Source organism: Schistocerca cancellata, chromosome 4 (genome assembly GCF_023864275.1).
Source record: "Schistocerca cancellata isolate TAMUIC-IGC-003103 chromosome 4, iqSchCanc2.1, whole genome shotgun sequence".
In the NCBI taxonomy this organism is placed as follows: Eukaryota; Metazoa; Arthropoda; class Insecta; order Orthoptera; family Acrididae; genus Schistocerca; species Schistocerca cancellata.
In genome coordinates this window covers 545031307-545052825 of record NC_064629.1, presented here as the reverse complement: position 1 = coordinate 545052825, position 21519 = coordinate 545031307, and the positions used below count along the sequence as shown (strand labels likewise).

At 46.2% G+C, this 21519-nt stretch overlaps 1 protein-coding gene and 1 pseudogene across 1 annotated transcript in view; one reads left to right on the top strand and one right to left on the bottom strand.

Annotated features, from left to right (window-relative positions):
- LOC126183281 (uncharacterized) overlaps positions 1-21519 on the bottom strand; it is a 625026-nt gene that overhangs the window by 255162 nt on the left and 348345 nt on the right. The gene's annotated exons all lie outside the window — the stretch shown is intronic.
- LOC126185561 (5S ribosomal RNA) lies at positions 9468-9585 on the top strand (annotated as a pseudogene).

Here is a 21519-nt window from a genome sequence, read left to right as displayed (position 1 = left end):
AGTATCAGTGCACTGGAGGCGTGAGATGCTTTAATATATCGGGTGATCAAAAAGTCAGTATAATTTTGAAAACTTTATAAACCACGGAATGCCGGCCGAAGTGGCCGGGCGGTTCTGGCGCTGCAGTCTGGAACCGCGAGACCGCTACGGTCGCAGGTTCGAATCCTGCCTCGGGCATGGATGTTTGTGATGTCCTTACGTTAGTTAGGTTTAACTAGTTCTAAGTTCTAGGGGAGCTGAGAGCCATTTGAACCATTTGAACCAAACCACGGAATAATGTAGATAGAGAGGTAAAAATTGACACACATGCTTGGAATGACATGGGGTTTTATTAGAACAAAAAAAAAACAAAGTTCACAAAATGTCCGACAGATGGCGCTGGACAGCAAAACGTCAGTGACTGCGCATGACAATCGTGTATAAAAGGATCTGTAATGAGAGAGCGAATGAGATGCTCCGGCAGTCGCAGCATGTTGACGTTACCTGAAAAGTCGCTTTTAGTGAAGCTGTATTATCAGAATGGGGAATGTGCTAGTTCAGCGTTACGATCCTATCGCCATAGGAAGGGGATTCGAATGGGTAAAGGTCCGTTGACAAATGCAGCTGTGGCGAGAATGATTTAGAAGTTCGAAGCCACGGGTTGTTTAGACGATAGACCCCGTAGTGGCCGACCGTGCACAAGGCGTAATGCTGCTGAGACAGTTCAGGAAGAAATGGAGACTGTAGCCTCCCAGGTCCCCAGACCTCAGTCAGTGCGATTATTGGCTTTGGGGTTACCTGAAGTTGCATGTGTATCGTGATCGACCGACATCTCTAGGGATGCTGAAAGACAACATCCGACGTCAATACCTCTCCATAACTCCGGACATGCTTTACAGCGCTGTTCACAACATTATTCCTGGACTACAGCTATTGTTGAGGAATGATGGTGGACATATTGAGCATTTCCTGTAAAGAACATTATCTTTGCTTTGTCTTACTTTGTTACGCCAATTATTGCTATTCTGATCAGATGAAGCGCCATCTGTCGTACATTTTTTGAACTTTTGTATTTTTTTGGTTCTAATAAAACCCCATGTCATTCCAAGCATGTGTGTCAATTTGTACCTCTCTATCTACATTATTCCGTGATTTATTCAGTTTTCAAATTTATACTGACTTTTTGATCGCCCGGTATTTACGTCGCTGGAACGTGTTCGAGACAGTAACAGTTACAATTCTCATATAGCTGCATTCAGAAAATATTTTTAGAACAGCGCATACTACACTGAGGTAACAAAAGTCAGAAGATACCTCCTCGCCGGCCGCTGTGACCGAGCGGTTCTAGGCGCTTCAGTCCGGAACCGCTCTGCTGCTACGGTCGCAAGTTCGAATCCTGCCTCGGGCATGGATGTGTGTGATATCCTTAGGTTAGTCAGGTTTAAGTAGTTCTAAGTCTAGGGGACTGATGACCTCAGATGTTAAGTCCCATAGTGCTCAGAGCCATTTGAACCATTTGATACCTTCTAACATCTTGTCGGACCTCCTTCCGCCCGTCGTAGTTGCAGCACCTCGACGTGTCATGGACTCAACAAGGCACTGGAAGTTCCCTGCAGAAATATTGTGTCATGCTGTCTTTATAGTCGTCTATATTTGCTAAAGTGTTGCCGGTGCAGGATTTTGTGTACGACCTGACCTCTCGATTATGTTTCACAAATGTTCAATGGGATTCATGTCGGGCGATCTGGGTGGTCAAATCATTCGCCCGAACTGTCCAGAATGTTCTTCGAACCAAACGTGAACAACTGTGGCCCGGTGACATGGCGCATTGTTATCCATAAAAATTCCATCATTGTTTGGCAAAATGAAGTCCGTGAATGACTGCAAATGGTTTCCACGCAGCCGAGCATAAGAGAGGATCCAGGTCATTCCATATAAACATAGCCCACACCATTATGGACCCACCACCAGTTTGCACATTGCCTTGTTGACAACTTGGATCCATGGCTTCGTGGTGTCTGCGCCACACTAGAACCTTACTATCAGCTCTTACTAAGTGAAATTCGGACTCATCTCACCACGCCACGATTTTCCAGTCGTCTAGGGTTCAATCGATATAGTCACGAGCCCAGGAGAGCCGCTGCAGGCGATGTCGTGCTGTTAGCAAAGCCACTCTCGTCGGTCATCTGCTACCATAGCCCATTAATGCCATGTTCCGCTGCACTGTCCTAATGGTTACAGTTTTCAGACATTGATTTCTGCGTTTATTACACGTAGCGCTGCTTTTCTGTTAGCACTGACAACTCCACGCAAACGCCGCTGCTCTCGGTCGTTACGTGAAGGCCGTCGGGAGCTGCATTGTCAGTGGTGAGGGGTAATGCCTGAAATTAGGTATTCTAGTCACACTCTTGACGCCTTAACGATTTCCGAAATGGGAGTCATATGCGTCTTGCTCCAACTATTGCCCCGCGTTCAGTGTCTATTAGTTCCCGTTGTGTGGCCATTGTCACGTCGGAAACCTTTACACATGGACAGCTCTAGTACAAATGACAGGTCCGCCAATGCACTGCCCTTTGATGGGTTGCGTATGCGATAATATCGCCATCTGTATAAGTGCTTCGCTATCACATGATTTTGGTCATTTCAGTGTATGTTGTCTAGATCACGACAATCCACTCTTATCCGCATTCCTGCCACATGTATTCTTCTCAACTGCGGATGGCAGGGGCCTTCAGTAGCAACGCATTGTTGGAGTGAACAATCAGAGGCGCAGAACAGGATTCTTGTATATCTTCTCCCAGAACACATCACTTTGTGATAGTTACTAATAATCTGTAACTGTACATCCTTTCATGTACACTCCTGGAAATGGAAAAAAGAACACATTGACACCGGTGTGTCAGACCCACCATACTTGCTCCGGACACTGCGAGAGGGCTGTACAAGCAATGATCACACGCACGGCACAGCGGACACACCAGGAACCGCGGTGTTGGCCGTCGAATGGCGCTAGCTGCGCAGCATTTGTGCACCGCCGCCGTCAGTGTCAGCCAGTTTGCCGTGGCATACGGAGCTCCATCGCAGTCTTTAACACTGGTAGCATGCCGCGACAGCGTGGACGTGAACCGTATGTGCAGTTGACGGACTTTGAGCGAGGGCGTATAGTGGGCATGCGGGAGGCCGGGTGGACGTACCGCCGAATTGCTCAACACGTGGGGCGTGAGGTCTCCACAGTACATCGATGTTGTCGCCAGTGGTCGGCGGAAGGTGCACGTGCCCGTCGACCTGGGACCGGACCGCAGCGACGCACGGATGCACGCCAAGACCGTAGGATCCTACGCAGTGCCGTAGGGGACCGCACCGCCACTTCCTAGCAAATTAGGACACTGTTGCTCCTGGGGTATCGGCGAGGACCATTCGCAACCGTCTCCATGAAGCTGGGCTACGGTCCCGCACACCGTTAGGCCGTCTTCCGCTCACGCCCCACCATCGTGCAGCCCGCCTCCAGTGGTGTCGCGACAGGCGTGAATGGAGGGACGAATGGAGACGTGTCGTCTTCAGCGATGAGAGTCGCTTCTGCCTTGGTGCCAATGATGGTCGTATGCGTGTTTGGCGCCGTGCAGGTGAGCGCCACAATCAGGACTGCATACGACCGAGGCACACAGGGCCAACACCCGGCATCATGGTGTGGGGAGCGATCTCCTACACTGGCCGTACACCACTGGTGATCGTCGAGGGGACACTGAATAGTGCACGGTACATCCAAACCGTCATCGAACCCATCGTTCTACCATTCCTAGACCGGCAAGGAAACTTGCTGTTCCAACAGGACAATGCACGTCCGCATGTATCCCGTGCCACCCAACGTGCTCTAGAAGGTGTAAGTCAACTACCCTGGAAGGCAAGATCTCCGGATCTGTCCCCCATTGAGCATGTTTGGAACTGGATGAAGCGTCGTCTCACGCGGTCTGCACGTCCAGCACGAACGCTGGTCCAACTGAGGCGCCAGGTGGAAATGGCATGGCAAGCCGTTCCACAGGACTACATCCAGCATCTCTACGATCGTCTCCATGGGAGAATAGTAGCCTGCATTGCTGCGAAAGGTGGATATACACTGTACTAGTGCCGACATTGTGCATGCTCTGTTGCCTGTGTCTATGTGCCTGTGGTTCTGTCAGTGTGATCATGTGATGTATCTGACCCCAGGAATGTGTCAATAAAGTTTCCCCTTCCTGGGACAATGAATTCACGGTGTTCTTATTTCAATTTCCAGGAGTGTATTTTGATTTGTATTCGTAGCAGCCATAACTGAATACTTGACATGGGGAACGCTAGAAGTGCTACAATGGGATATCTAAGCTTTTTTCCTAGTAAACCACTAAATGTGTTACTTATAACAACTTGAGGTAAGCTGGAAGTACGAGAGAAGCCTCCTTCTACTTCACAGTACCTCCACAAGGTTTATCACTGAGTAAGTTACTTTGTTCGGGGTACGAGGAATGCTGAATGTGCCGAGTATGTCCGACCGCTGTGGTAAACCTTTTATAAATCTGTTTCTCGCTCGCTTTTCCCCGAGAACGACCAATAGCACATTTTACTTCATTTCAGTTATTTTCGATGAGAATCTTTTGTGTCCACTACTTTATGATGAAAAGAAAAGACAAGATTACAAACATAAAGAAGAATACTGAACTAAGAAATTAAGAAAAGCTGTAAGTAACAAAGATAGGGACAGCTGTTACTCAGAAACCAACACCACCACGTGATGAAAGTTCAAAATATTTTAATTGAAAGACGAATTGCGTAGCATAACGAAATAAAACAAAATATTGTTTAATTTTGGAGTTCACAGTCTACATTATCTCCTCATGGTAGGAAATATTCCTCGCCTTCCAATGACCAACAAATAAAGTACTGAAAAAAGGGTAGATCCAGTTAGCCATGGCCAGTTTTCATGAAGGGAAATTTTATTTCTCGTTGTGTCTGTGATGTCAATACGGTCTTCTTTGTTACTGCTTAGAAATAAGTGAGACCATGCTTTCCACCTTCAGTGAGTTCTTACAAACGAAGCATGGCACATACACCTTAAAATGAATTTTCATTTCTTTTTTTTTTTAAATTCTAGACTTATTGTAGTTTTGCAACACATTTTCAGTCAGACGTTACAAGTGATATGAAACTGCCAAATTTGCATTTCTTCAAATAAATTGATTTGTAATGGTTGCCGGCCGCGGTGGTCTAGCGGTTCTGGCGTTGCAGTCCGGAACCGCGAGACTGCTACGGTCGCAGGTTCGAATCCTGCCTCGGGCATGGGTGTGTGTGATGTCCTTAGGTTAGTTAGGTTTCAGTAGTTCTAAGTTCTAGGGGACTTATGACCTAAGATGTTGAGTCCCATAGTGCTCAGAGCCATTTTTGTAATGCGAATCTGGCATGGTTACTCGTGTTTTCCTCCATTCTGGCATTTCGCGCTTTAAGCGTGTCCCATTTCTAGTCTACAATTAATCAGCATTATTCTTAATACTAAATAAATGTACATAAACAAGAGAAATACGTGTGATATCAAACATTCGGTCTTTCTGAAAGATATAAACAGCAGCGTTACACCAAAAGACACGTGACATTGACTATATGTTGGTGGTAATATGCGCAATGTGCTATGCTCACACAGTAAGGTATTCCTCCTCTCTGTGTGCAGCAGATATGTTAATATGAAAATTTCGGCCTCTTTTTATCGTAGGACTCACGCTTAATGTCTTACAACTTTTAGGAGACCCGCTGTATAATTTGTATTAATGTGAGCAATCCAATCTCAGTGTTCGTGCATGTATTCTGTACTAACCTCGTGAATGTAGTGTGACACTCAAATGCCTCTTCTCACTATCACTCTCTCTCTCTTCCTCATTGTTATTATCGTATACTGTGTCTCTCATTACGGCTGGCTCTCACCCACTTCCATTTTCTCTTTTTCTTTCCATTCATCCCCCCCCCCCCTCTTTGCCCAGCTTTGGCACTGCCTCTATCACTCTTTTCCTAGTACCGTTCTGTCAATGTCAACTACGTTCCTCTGCAATTGCGTCCCTTTCTCTCTTACACTGCCATTGTCTCCTTTTCTCATTCCATAACACAACCACTGTCTACTGTCTTCCAATATGTATTACTTTTATGTATCTTTGCCAATGCCACTGGTTTGTTCTCCCTCAGCATAAAAAAACGCCAATATGTTCGCACGCCAAATTTTTGGGAACATTTTTGAAGGTGCTGAGGAAGGGAGAATGGGGCATCTGGTACGCCGCTTTTCAGCCAGTCTCTTAAATAAACATTAACAAATTCGCAGTTTTTGTGCTCGATAGAAGCAGTTTTCCGCTGGTTCCCTTCTTTTCCCTGCTGCAGTAGGGTGTATAACTCATTTGAAAAGAAGTGTATTGGTCAATAAAATTTAGGTAGTTTACTTATGTGAAACTGAAATAACGCAAAACTAGGTTTACACGTCAGACAGAATTTTATATGTAAAAAAGATTTGCGTGTGCTTCAGTACTGCAACATGGTGATCCCAAATGATAATAGATACTTTACAGTATATTTCTCCGAACTATGTAACTTCGTAAACTACGTTTTCACGTCACACGTGATTTTACGTGCGTATATTACGTCTACAGGTAGAGTAACTTCGAACCTCTGTATCTCCGAAATGGATAAAGATATGAAGAAAATTTTCAGCGCTTTCCGAGATCGGGATCTTAGGAATACAGTGCAATAATTACAGCCATTTTCTGTGAGTAGCCCTCTTGGAATCGGCTTTTGGGTTGTGGTACCCAAGAAACAAGTACTGTAATGTTTATCGATAATGGGCAAAGGGTTTTGAATAGGGGAAGATGGCTCTTCTAGATAAATGTATAGAGAATATACCGTAAAAATGTGAGCAATTTCCTGCCTTTATTTATTTTTTAGATTTCGCCACTAATCGGATTTTACGCGTGGCAGTAGGGTAACTTTTAACCCCTGTATCTGGGAAACGGATAAAGATATCAAGAAAGTTTTCAAAGTTGTTCGAGATCGGGATCTTAGGAATGTATCGTAAGAATTTCAGACATTAAAAATGCATAGCCGTCTTGGAATCCTCAGCTGGTTTTTGGTTTGCTGGTGAGAGCGAAAATACAGTAAAAACCCTTTTTCTGTTCTCAGAGGAACCGCACATGAACTAATGCTGCCTCTAGAAATCCCACAAAGCCTATTTTAGTCCACATCAAATGCAAAAACAACCAACGGATTTTCTCCATTTGCCTAAGCAGGAGGAAGTGTGTGATATTCATACTTCGATCCTGTAATGTGTGATACAAATCGTAAGGTGATTCTTCTGTTGGGTATACAAATGGTCCGTAGCCCAAGGAGTGGTCGAGCAGTTTTAGGCGCTACAGTCTGGAACCGCGCGACCGCTACGATCGCAGGTTCGAATCCTTCCTCGGGTATGGATGTGTGTTATGTCCTTAGGTTAGTTAGGTTTAAGTAGTTCTAAGTTCTCGGGGACTGATGATCTGAGAAGTCCCATAGTGGTCAGAGCCATTTTAACCTAGCCCAAGGGATATCCCAAACACTTGAACCTACGTTTTGTCACAATTAGAACTCGAGGTATGAGCACCGGAAAATCCAGTTTTTATGCACCACGTTTTGGAACATGTTAGGTACGCGTGGTGTCGAATGTACACCGACGGCGGTACCAAAGAGAATGCGCTGTCTCCATGCTGGCACCGAGCACTCAGCAGCTCTCATCTTTGTCAGTCCTGCGATGCAGCCAACACATAACGTCGGCGTGGAGCAGTAATTCTCCAGCACAATGGAACTCAGGCTAGCCGCTATATTGTCGGAAGGCTGGTGCTGAGGGCTGGCGCACTCACTCGAGTAGTCAGAGCCCCAAAATTTCCTTTGGATTCACGCAACAGGAAGACGAACCATGGGCCACAGGCTGCAATGCTTTAGCTTACATGTTAGATAACATGTTCTTTCAGGGCCGCAGCCTAGAGACCTGCACCACAATACTTTGACTAGAATAAATCTTTTTTTTAACTTCTTGGAACTTTTTAAGACTAAACAATGAAAAAGCGGCTAGGAACAAAAGCCCGTTGTCCAATAAGAGCAGATTTCGAAACTGCCCTTCTGAGAATGACACCGCTATCAATGTCCATATGTCAGCTGAATTTGTACCCAACGACAGGCAAGCCAGAAGACCAGAATATGTTTCTTTCCTGGTGGAAGTTACGGCGGAATTGCGTTCCAAGTTTTGGTCCGCTGGCGCACAAGATTTTAGCCATTCTCGCTACTAGTTATTTTGAGAAATTAGCTCAGGAGATCACACGAAGTGTGAATGGTTATCGGCGGGTTCGCGTTCAAACTATGTCTAAAACCACACGCGCAGGGGGATAAGCATCTACTCAGTGCAGAACTGAAGCATGTATAACGTCTGGAAACGGTTTATGTGTGACTTCACTGACTGCTGGCTTATGAGGACTATAGTCCGCTTGTGGCCCTCGCGCGTCACAGCATACTTGAGCGCGATGTGAAGCCAATATTGTCGAGTGGCTAGCGGCCGGCGGAAGACCCCTCGTCACTGTTGACAGTGGCGCTGTTTACGCAGTTCCACAACTCTCTGCACAACGTGAACGGCGACTACACCTGGGCAGTGCACCAGCTAATTCTGATTCGGATGGAAGTACTGCGCCATAGTAATCGTTTGGTGTGCCAAGTCTGTCAGCTCGTAACAGACCAACGGCGAATCACAGATATGTCGCCGGCCAGAGTGGACGAGCGGTTCTAGGCGCTACAGTCTGGAACCGCGCGACCGCTACGGTCGCATGCTCGAATCCTGCCTCGGGCATGGATGTGTGTGATGACCTTAGGTTAGTTAGGTTTAAGTAGTTCTATGTTCTAGGGGACTGATGACCTCAGAAGTTGTCCCATATTGCTCAGAGCCATTAGAACCATTAAAACAGATATGTCCATGCAGTGAAAAAATGCTAACGTAACGTCTTTCTCCAGTATTAGTAAACTGCTCTAAATATGTTGCACAATTCTAGTGACTTGCATATACTCGAGCATCCAAGGTTGGAGCGGTTAGGAGGTCGCGATCTCCCTCCCCAAAAACTTTTACTAAAAGTGTTTATACACTGATGATCCAAAAGATTATGACCACCTAGTTAATTGTGAGTTCATTCAGGTTTGGAACTCAATACAGCAGTGTGCGTGTCATGGATTCGAACACTGCTTAATAGGTTTCACGAGGCACGTGGCACCACACGTCTACGCATTGGTCCCGCAGTTCCCGTAAATTACGTACTGGTGGTTTATGGACGCGGTGCTGGAGCCCGATAGCGTCCCGGGTGTGCCCCATCGGATTCATATCAGGTAGATTTCATAACCAAGACATCAGCTTGAGTTCACTACCATGTTCCTCAAACCTCTGTAGCAAGATTTTGGCATTCTGACACGAACATTTAGCCAACGGCCTTGCCGCAGTGGTAACACCGGTTCCCGTCAGATCACCGAAGTTAAGCGCTGTCGGGCTGGGCCAGCACTTGGATGGGTGACCATCCGGTCTGCCGAGCACTGTTGGCAAGCGGGGTGCACTCAGCCCTTGTGAGGAAAACTGAGGAGCTACATGATTGAGAAGTAGCGGCTCCGGTCTCGGAAACTGACATACGGCCGGGAGAGCGGTGTGCTGACCACATGCCCCTCAATGTCCGCATCCAGTGATTCCTGTGGACTGAGGATGACACGGCGGCCCTTCGGTACCTTTGGGCCTTCATGGCCTGTGCGGGAGGAGTTTAGTTTTTTAGTTTTTGTTTTAGTTTAGACACGAACATTTATCCTGTTGGATGATATCATCACCTTTGGGGAAGACAACATGAAAGAAAGGATACAGCTGGACAGCAATAATGTTGACGCAATCTACAGATTCCATTATTCCATTGTGCCTTAGACAACTACCACCACAGATCCCATGGAAGCCCTGTGGCCTGGGGTCAGTATTATGCTATTTTCCTGTCGCACGTTTCGAGTAGCCGTTCGCCTGGATGACGACGTATCCGAACACGATCATCGACCTGATCTAACACAAAACATCAAACCAGGCGGCACGTTTCCACTGACCCACAGGCCAATTTCAACGATACCGTGCGCGTAATCGTAGTTGACGATGTCGTTGAGCCAACATGGGAAAACGTAGGAGAAGTCTACAGCGGAGCACGACGTTCAACACTGTGCACCGAACGGTGTTCTTCGAAACACTTGTGCCTGCATGAGCATCATACTTTGTCTTCAGATCTGCCACAGATCCCCACCTATCCTGCTGTACAGAGCGAGTAAGCCTCTGAACACGTTAAACGATGAGACTTGGACGTCCAACACCTTGTCGCCTACTCGTGAATTCGTTGTCTTTCAACCATTTTCAATAAATGCTCACGACATTCACAACAGCACTAGAACAGCTGACCAGCTTCTACGCTTCTGAGTTGCTCATCCCCAGGCTCAAGGCCATATCAGTCTGATCTTCGGCAAAGCCGCTTATGTCATGAGATTTTCCCATATGCGGTGATCCCTTATTCGTCTCTGCTCCCCTTGTACGTTTTCCTTACTGCGTCACGTGCACCTCACCCAAGCCCACGAGAAAGACAGGTCGTGGCGCGTAAGTGACAGCGCGTGACACTGCATGTCTTACCTGTGCCAGCAGCCGTCTCCGGCGGGGAGCCAGTAATAATAATTCTTGACTGATCGTTTAAATGCATGTAAGCTGTCGATACCCCCTTATTCCAACTCAGGTACACTATGTCGGCGAGTGTTGTGCAAACACTGTCTGCACGTACGCGTACACCATAATTACTCTACCACGCAAACGTTTGGGACTACACTCGTCTCGTGTTAGCCATTCCCGGCGGGGCGGCGGTGGGGTTCAAATGGCTCTGAGCACTATGGTACTTAACTTCTGAGGTCATCAGTCCCTTCGAACTTAGAACTACTTAAACCTAACTAACCTGAGGACATCACACACATCCATGCCCGAGGCAGGATTCGAACCTGCGACCGTAGCGGTCTCGCGGTTCCAGACTATAGCGCCTAGAACCGCTCGGCCATTCCGGCCGGCGGCGGTGGGGTGAGTGGACTGCTGTAGCCTGTTGTAGGGTTGTGAACCACTGAGGGCTACGGTGGGGACGAAGCCTCTCCGTCGTTTCTAGGTCCCCAGTTCAATACAATACAAGCTATCGATACACACGAGAAATTTAACACCTTTGGTGGGTATCTTTTCAACTACATGTTGATTTCCCGTGGGCGCTGCATGGAGCCGAGCGTTCGCGACGTGTGGAGGAGAAGCCGACTAGTGTGACGTCACATCTCGTTGGCCTGAGCTCACACACAGGTGACATTCATTCTCGCGGTGGAAAGTACTCATAATGTTTTGGCTAATAATTGTACGTTTACCACATTCATTTTGGAGTTCTGTCAATACTTCACACTGACGGTTGAGTAATACACGAAGGTGAGAAAGTCATGGGATACCTCCAAATAACGTCTCGGACCTCCTTTTGGCCGGTTAGTGCAGCAACTCGACTTGGCAAGGACTCAACAAATCGTTGGAAGTGTCCTGCAAAAATATTAAGCCATACTGTCTCAATCACCGTCCATAATTGTGAAAAAGTTGCCGGCACAGGATGTTGTGAACGAACTGACATCTCGATTATGTCGCATAAATATTCGATGGGGTTCATGTCGGGCGATCTGGTTGGCCAAATAATTCGCTCGAAGTGTCAAGAATGTTTTTCAAACCAGTCGCGAACGATTGTCACCCTGTGACATGACATCGTTGTTTGGGAACATGGAGTCAATGAATGGCTGCAAATGGTCTCCAAGTAGCCGAACATAACCATTTCCAGTCAATGATCGTTTCAGTTGGACCAGAGGACGCAGTGTATTCCATGTAAATACAGACGACACCATTATGGAGCCACCACCAGCTTGCACTGTACCTTGTTGACAATTTGGGTCGATGGTTTCGTGAGGTCTAAGCCGCACTCGAGCTCTACCTCCAGCCGGAGTGGCCGAGCGGTTCTAGGTGCATCAGTCTGAAACCGCGCGACCGCTGCGGACGCAGGTTCGAATCCTGCTTCGGGCATGGATGTGTGTGATGTCTTTAGGTTAGTTAGGTTTAAGTAGTTCTAAGTTCTAGGGGACTGCTGACCTCAGATGTTATGTCCCATAGTGCTCAGAGCCATTTGAACCATTTTTTCGAACCCTACCATCAGCTCTTACCAGTTGAAATCAATACCCATCTGACCAGGCCGCAGTTTACCAGCCGTCTAAGCTCCAAAAGTGTGCTCACGAGCCCAGTAGAGGCGCTGCAGTCGATGTCCCACTCCTAGCAAAGTCACTCGCGTCGGTCGTCTGCTGCCATAGTTCATTAACGCCAAATTTCGCTGCACTGTCCTAACGAACACGTTCGCGTACGTCCCTTATTGATTTCTGCGGTTATTTCACGCAGTGTTGCTTGCCTGTTAACTCTGACAATTCTACGCAAACTCAGCTGCTCGCGGTCGTTAAGTGAAGGCCGTCGGCCACTGAGTTGTCCGTGGTGAGAGATAATGTTTGAAATGTGGCATTTCGGCTCTCTCTTGACACTATGGATCTCGGGTATTGAATTCCCTAAAGATTTCTGAAATGGAATGTCCCGTACGTCTAGCTCCAACTATCATTCCGAGTTCACAGTCTGTAAATTCCCGTTGTGCGGCCATTATCACATCGGAAACCTTTTCACGTGAATTACCTAAGTACAAATGACAGCTCCGCCAATGCACTGCCCTTTTATACCTTGTGTATGCGATACTACCGCCATCTGCATATGTGCATATCGTTCAAATGGTTCAAATGGCTCTGAGCACTATGCGACTTAACTTCTGAGGTCACCAGTCGCCTAGAACTTAGAACTAATTAAACCTGACTAACCTAAGGACATCACACACATCCATGCCCGAGGCAGGATTCGAACCTGTGACCGTAGCGGTCACTCGGTTCCAGACTGCAGCGCCTAGAACCGCACGGCCACTTCGGCAGGCTTATCGTATCCCATGACTTTTGTCACTTCGGTGTAAACTCTCAGCGCTTGCAGGGGACCGCTGGCGTCTTTGGTTTAATCCAGCAGGTTTCTAATTGTGTTGTTGCTTCGATACAGCGATTTTATGACCACCCGATGAAAAATTTTGCCCAAACGGTCAGTTATATTTTTCGCAAATGGTAGCAGAGTGGTGCTTGGTTGTTCCACCTACCCGACTTTGTCACTCTGTTTCTTTGTCAACTCGCTGTATCTCTTAGTTATAATGTTAACACTCATTCATCAGTTCCGATCCGACGTTTTCTGCATCATACAATCAGTGAGTCAGTGTTTTTAATAACGAATTCTATTGCTGTAAATGTTGGTCGGAAACAGCGTGTGCGTATAGAGGATGAAGTCTAACTCCAGCCTCAAAATTTCGGAGGCGGGGGAAGAAAATCCGTTGTGGTCGGATGGCGTACTACACCGAACTCAGCTTATCAGATCGTTTTTCTGCACCAACAGCTGCTGTTCGTCCCACTCACACGAGACCTTCTGCCACCACCGAGTGAACGAGGACGGTACTTTCCTGTGCCAATATCGCTTCTGCATTAGGAGGTTACGCGAGTTATGGTGATGATAAGTGCTAATTTCTCTGAAGACCTGCTAGCAGCAGTGTCATTTCAGAAACTGTTATGCTAGTTAAGTGCGTGACACAGCTGGTCGGAAGGTAACGGCTTAGGTCAAGTACAGAAGTTATGAGTTTGGTTTACGGTGGTGTAGAGGACTCTCAAGGGAGAGAATGAATGGAGGTGAGCATCGATTTTTCCGTATAAAAAGGGAAATAAAAGAGGGGAGCCGTTGAGGTAGGTCCTGTTGCAGGAGATATAAAACTTTACTGCTTTTCATTTGCATTTATGTGTTCAGTTAGCACGCATAAGGATAGACGCCTTATACCGTCCTCACACGCAACGTATTTCGCAGTGTGAAGCACAACAAACCTTGATTCTCATGTGATTGGTGCACACATAGAAACGAGTTGGTCCTATCATGCACAAAAGTATCCGAACGGTCTGAATTGCTTAAAAGGAGGTGACATTTTTCACTTTTTTACATGTTCACACTAGTTTCAGCCTAACAGGCCACTATCAAGTGATTTTGTGGTTATGCAACAGAAATCTATGCGTTACATGCTATTGAACTGTCGATGCCTTTAAATATGTGTTTTCTATTCGTTTTGGTTCACGAATGCTTTGTTGTTGTTTGACAGCTTTATTTGCATTAAGACCATATAAAGTAATTTTCTTGCATTGTCTCTAATCTCTTATCGGCAAAGTCGTTTGACCATGCAGTATTGTTACCACAGATAACCGCTTGAGAACACTGCTCTATATGGCAATGACTCCAGATGTAAATTAATACCACGACACTAAAAATATTAGGGAACACCTTACTAGACGTGAGGCAGTTCTTAACACTTTTAAACTCAGATTTATTACAACACTTGTCAAATGTTGCCAATCTCATTAGTATCTAAGACAACGAATGCCCGTAACTCACCCACATTGATGATTCCGTAATCCTTTCCGAAAACTTAATTTATTTGAGAATGAGACAGTTTTCAAGAATATCTGGACTCCCAAAGTTCGATGATAATTCGAAGTATTTTTCTTCTCTAAAAGATGTTAAATCACATTACATTAATACTTGTTCCATGGATCATAAACACTACATTTCGTAAAGATGTGGAACGTGTCAGTTTAGCATAAGTCTTCTTTACGCAATCTAATTAATCTAAAAATTCATCTGTTGAGTAGAAGGAGTTGTCATTCAGAAATTCTTTTAATTCGTTTTTGAATGTTGGATGGCTATCTGTCAGACTTTTAATCCCATTTGGCAAATGGCTAAAGATTTTTATGGCAGCATATTTCACCCCTTTCTGTGCCAAAGTCAGATTTAACCAAAAATAGTGAAGATTATCCTTTCTTCTAGTGTTGTAGCTATGCATTTCGCTGTTATTTTTGAACTGGGATAGGTTATTAATAACATATTTCGTAAGTGAATATATATATTGCGAAGGTACTGTGAATATCCCGAGTTACTTAAATAAATGTCTGCAGGGTGATCTGGGGTGGGGTCCAGCTATTATTCTGATTACAGGGTTTTGTGCAATGAATTACCGCAAAATATCATGCCATATGAATGCAGTGAAACAAAATCACATATTAATCGTCGTTAATGAACTAACCTGTTAGAAAACCGCGGTTAACAGCGTCAAGTGCCCTATGTGCAGGTTCGAATCCTACCTCGGGCATGGATGTGTGTGATGTCCTTAGGTTAGTTAGGTTTAAGTAGTTCTAAGTTCTAGGGGACTGATGACCTCAGATGTTAAGTCCCATAGTGCTCAGAGCCATTTGAACCATTTGACTAGTTAACGGGGACAATAGTTCGGGGGTAGGAGTGACGCTCCAGTACAAAGATTTAGTCATGTAATTTGGAGTTCTTATTACTAACTGAACTTGGTAAAAATTAAAAATGAGGTATATCACGCCTCTTTATGCCCAGTCAGCAATGAAGACCAGGTCTGTGTGCGAGTCTCGATCAGGCACGAAAGCCTTGCTTGGTTTGCATTGCCTACAGCCATATCCAGAATAAGAGTCCGTCATGTCTCTTACAGCTCAAACACATGCGCAACTATTTGCTCATGACTTTTCATGACACTTTGTGTTAGATAACAAGGGCGATAGACCAGTTTCGAACTGCACGTAGATCTACGAGCTATCACGAACACAGTGAAACTACTACTGATAAGCTCACCGGACAAAAAATTAATCACCCCTAGAGAAATCATTGTAGGCGTAATTTCTCCCCGTCGGAACAAGCCTCGGAAGATTCAACTGTGTCAACCGACGGCCGTATCATCCTCAGACGATAGGCGTCACTGGATGCATACATGTAGGGACATTTGGTCAGCACACCGCTCTCCCGGTTGTTTCAGTTTTCGTGACCGGAGACGCTACTTCTCAATCAAATAGCTCCTCACCCGGCCTCACAAGGGCCTAAGTACACTCTGCTTGCCAGCAGCATTCATCAGACTCAGACGGTCACCCATCCAAGCCCGACAGTGCTTAACATCGGTTACCTGACGAGGACCGGTGTTACCGCAGCGGCAAAGTCGTTAGCTACAGGCAAAATTTAATACCGTGTAATTATGCCCCCGGACTTGATAAACGCCTGGGATTGATTATGACGTGGGTCCATAAGATTGTGCAAGTACGTCGCATCCAGATCAAGTCATTCGCTGAGGATCTGAAAGCGCTGATCCACTATATTGGCCGGCCGCGGTGGTCTAGCGGTTCTAGGCGCTCAGTCCGGAACCGCGCGACTGCTACGGTCGCAAGTTCGAATCCCGCCTCGGGCATGAATGTGTGTGATGTCCTTAGGTTAGTTAGGCTTACGTAGTTCTAATTTCTAGGGGACTGATGACCACAGATGTTAAGTCCCATAGTGCTCAGAGCCATTTGAACCACTATATTGCGGGGATTTTGATGCCGGCGTTTTATCCGCTGTTCCGGCGTCTCCCACAGAGTTTCTATGGCATTCAGGTCAGGTGATTTAGCAGGCCACTCGAGATGTAATAGGGTCGAGGGGTGTCCAGGAAACCAGTCACATATTCTTCCAGCCCGATGAACTTTGCTGTTGCCGTCTTGAAATATGGTGGTTAGCAATGGTCTCTTGCACGGCGACCGGCTCCAAATGTTCATTGCATGCAATTCCCATCGCAGTGATCTCGCGCCAACAGATTGCGATGAACTTTCATTCACTATTTGCAGCAATTCCTGTCAAGTTTGGAAGCGATTTCGATTCACAAGCCGTGAAACGCGCCTCCGATCTCTCTGTCAGGATCTTTCTCCGATCACAATTCTCACATCGTGTTTCGTGGCCACTGCTTGTAGACAAGTTGAAAAGTCCGCCGCGAAACACCAACAAATCCAGCAACTCTACAGACCTTATTGCCATGGGCACGGCTAAACAATATTGCCCCTTTTTGACGCTCTGTCACGTTCTTACATTTACCCATGTTTACGTACGATGTACCCTTGAAGCACAAACGTCACACTACTCGCTGCTGCTTTAAAGTAAGACCACGCCGAGTGGAACTGCACTGCAGCAGAGCGGCGAAGCACGATGCGACCAAATCCCGTTTACAAGGAAGAGCAAACAAATTGGTACACCTGCCTAATATCGTGTAGGGCCCCCACGAGCATGCAGAAGTGCCGCAACACGAAGCAGCATGGACTCGACTAATGTCTGAAGTAATGCTGGAGGGAAATGACACCATGAATGCTGCAGGGTTGTCCACAAATCCGTAATAATACGAGGGTTGAAGATCTCTTCCTAACAGCACATTTCAAGGCATCCCAGATATGCTTCATAACGTTCAAGTGGGGAGTTTGGTGGCCAGCGGAAGTGTTTAAACTCAGAAGAGATTTCCTGGAGCCACTCTGTAGTAATTCTGGACATATGGGATGTCGCATTGTCCTGCTGGAATTGCCCAAGTCCATCGGAATGCACAATGGACATAAATGACTACAGGTGATCAGACAGGATGTTTACGTACGTATCACCTGTAATAATGGTATCTAGACGTATCAGGGGTCCCATTTTACTCCAACTGCACACGCCCCACACCATTACAGAGCCTCCACCTGCTTGGAAAGTTCCCTGCTGACATGCAGGGTCCATAGATTCATGAGGTCGTCTTCATACCCGTACACTTCTATCCGCTCGATACAATTTGAAACGAGACTCGTCCGACCAGCCAACATGTTTCCAGTCATCAACAGTCCAGTGTCTGTGTTGACGGGCCCAGGCGAGGCGTAAAGCTTTGCGTAGTGCAGTCATGAAGAGTACACGAGTGGGCCTTCGGTTCCGAAAGCCCATATCTGTGATGTTTCATTGAATGGCTCGCAAGCTGATACTTGTTGACGGCCCAGCATTGAAAGCTGCAGCAATTTGCGGAAGGTTTGCACTTCTGTCACGTTGAACGATTCTCTTCAGTCGTCGTTTGTCCCGCTCATGCAGGATTTTATTCCGGCCGCAGCGATGTCGGAGATTCGATGTTTTCCTGGATTCCTGATATTCACGGTACCCTCGTGAAATGGTCGTACAGGAAAATTCCCACTTCATCGCTGCCTCGGAGATACTGTGTCCCATCACTCGTGCGCCGACTATAACACCACGTTAAAACTCACATAAATCTTCATAGCCGGGCGGTGTGGCCGAGCGGTTCTAGGCGCTTCAGCCTGGAACCGCACGACCACTACGGTCGCAGGTTCGAATCCTGCCTCGGGCATGGATGTGTGTGATGTCCTTAGGTTAGTTCGGGTTAAGTAGTTCTACGCTCTAGGGGACTGATGACCATAGCTGTTAAGTCCCATAGTGATCAGAGCCATTTGAACCTTTTTTTTTTTTCTAGGGGACTGATGACCTCAGATGTTAAGTCCCATAGTGCTCAGTGCCATTTTTTTAAATCTTCATAACCTGCCATTGCAGCAGTAGTAACCGATCTAACAATTGGGCCAGATACTTTTTTGTCTTATATAGGCGTTGCCGACTGCAGCGTCGTATTCTACCTGTTTGCATATCTCTGTGTTTGAAGACGCATGCGTAAAGCAGTTGTTTGGCGTTTCAGTGTATATGAAGTCGTATGAGACAGAACGCACTACGCGGCAACAGAACTGCGCGGCGCAACCCAGCTAGGCGAAGTTGACCAATTGGCCAACTCTGACGTCCCGTGCCTCGTCGCAGACTTCCGTTGTCGCTAGTGCGGTATAGCAAGTATCGCGACAATGCGCGTCATTCAAATCGTACCTCTTTTGAGGTGCGAAACGAAAGTTCATTTCATTTTGTCCAGTTTGATGAGAGAGTACCGCAGCTGTTTTCGTTAATTGCCCTGTAGGAAATACTGCAACCAGTCACAAGATTTTTGAAATAATTTTATTTCACCATTTCTAGTTTCGGGCCTGAGCCCGTCTTCAGATGATAGTGTTGATTTCTTTGCAAGTTTCACATTCGCATCTTTATGAAAAGCCCTCCTTTGCGTATAATAAGACAGAGGTTTGATTTTCTTTCACCATCCATGCTAATACGGCCGGATTGGCCGTGCGGTTCTAGACGCTATAGTCTGGAACCGAGCGACCGCTACGGTCGCAGGTTCGAATCCTGCCTCGGGCGTGGATGTGTGTGATGTCCTTAGGTTAGTTAGGTTTAATTAGTTCTAAGTTCTAGGCGACTGATGACCTCAGGAGTTAAGTCGCATAGTGCTCAGAGCCATTTGAACCATCCATGCTAATAAATGAAGTTTTTGTTTACCAGAATGGCGTCAGATGAGGAAAAGTTAATCGCCTGTATACGTGAATATCCAGAGTTATATGACATTCAAAACGAACATTATATGAATAGTATCAGAAAAAAATCAACATTTGGAAACAATCTGCCAAGGAACTTGGAATAAACATAACGTACGAATAGCTACAAATTACATTATTTTATTTTGTGAAACTGACGATTGGGTCTTATTTTTATGACTGCATGCGTATTATAACGTTTTTAACTACTTTTTTCCTCTTCAACGCCATCCTCGTTTACCATGTCGTTTTGGGAGACCAAAATTCCTCGCGGGGAATTGGAACAGTCTATGAATCCATACCCTCTCTGGAGAGCATTATTTACGTAATTGCCTCCTAGATGAGGAAAGTCTTTTAATTGTGTCTCTTCAGTCTCTTCATTGTCAAACAACATTGTATCTTATCTCAGAAAATTATGCAAGACAAGTGGCGAGAATCACGTACTCTGTGTGTTCTGGAATGAGGCAGATGTTGCTATAATAAATCCTAAATTTTTAGCACAGTATTCCAGAAGCGTTTGATGAAACTCTTCGGGCGCTGTTATGTCTGTAACCATATCTTTTCCCGATTGGTCGTCTAGCTGTGTACCGGGATAAGGTCTCATCGATCACGTTTTCATCGGAAAAGCTTCATCTCCCACAGTGACGTGAGGCGGTCGAGCTCTCGTGCCTAGTAATTCTTTTGGGCCTGGTATATTCAAGATACTTGTCTTCAGTTTTGTTGCTACATCTAACCATGGAAAGATCCCCGTATCGCTATTTTTTCCAAGGTCACCGACGTTCACGTACATAAATTTGTTGCCTTCTTCCTCACACTACAAAAAATTATCACATCTGCGTCACTTTCATCCAATTTGCTTGGAGTTTGCTGAACGACCTACAAACAAAATTTGCTACGCATTGTCGCGCCGCTGCAGTTCCAATGCGGTATACTAAACAGAGAGCGACGGCGCGCCGCGCCTCTCTGCTGCAGTGCAGTTCCGCTCAGTGCGGTTTTACGTTTAAGAAGTGCCCGCGTGGTTGGCGTGAGAGTCGATCGCTATGCCATCTGCAAAGGCTTAACCACTCATCTGCGCGTGCGCGCTGGGGTGACTAATTTTTTGTCCGGAGAGCTTACGTTGTCGGCGGTAAGGTCTGCGCGGCGTGTTTGATCCTGTTAATTGCGGTTTTCTATCTGGTTAGCTCTTTAACCAGTTAATGCAAACAACTGTTAATCGTTGGCTTAAAAACCACGTAGAGAGAAAGCATACTTGTAATATACAGGGTGTTTCACAGTTCATATTCCATACTTCTCGAGGTTGTAGAGGGGACTTACTGGATCAAGTTTTACGTAGGATCCTATGTCCGGAAACGTCATCCAGCGACGCTACAGGTCGACAAAGTTATAGGCGCCGGCGCCTCTAAATGTATGTAAATTCAGGATGGTTCTGTAATGATGTTACGGCCGGCCGCGGTGGCCGAGCGGTTCTAAGAGCTTCAGTCCGGAACCGCGCGACTGCTACGGTCGCATGTTCGAATTCTGCCTCCGGCATGGATATGTGTTATGTCCTTAGGTTATGTTTACGTAGTTCTAAGTTCTAGGAGACTGATGCCCGCAGCTGTTAAGTCCCATATTGCTCAGAGCCATTTGAACCATTTTTGGGATGGTTCCCTTGATAAGGGCAAAGCCTATTTCCTTCCCCATCCTTCCCTAATCCGAGCCTGTGCACCATCTCTAGTGACTTCGTTGTCGAAGGGGCATTAAATACTAACCTCTTCCCCCTCCAACAGTACCAGTACATGTATTCCACTGTGAGAGATATCAGAATGATATTCGCGTGTAACTTCCGAACCACGGACCCTTGCCTCAAATTGATACATTTATCCGTCTCCACCATCCCTGAAAGTTTGTAACATCGTCACGGAATCAGTCTGTACATACATACGTATATACACTCCTGGAAATGGAAAAAAGAACACATTGACACCGGTGTGTCAGACCCACCATACTTGCTCCGGACACTGCGAGAGGGCTGTACAAGCAATGATCACACGCACGGCACAGCGGACACACCAGGAACCG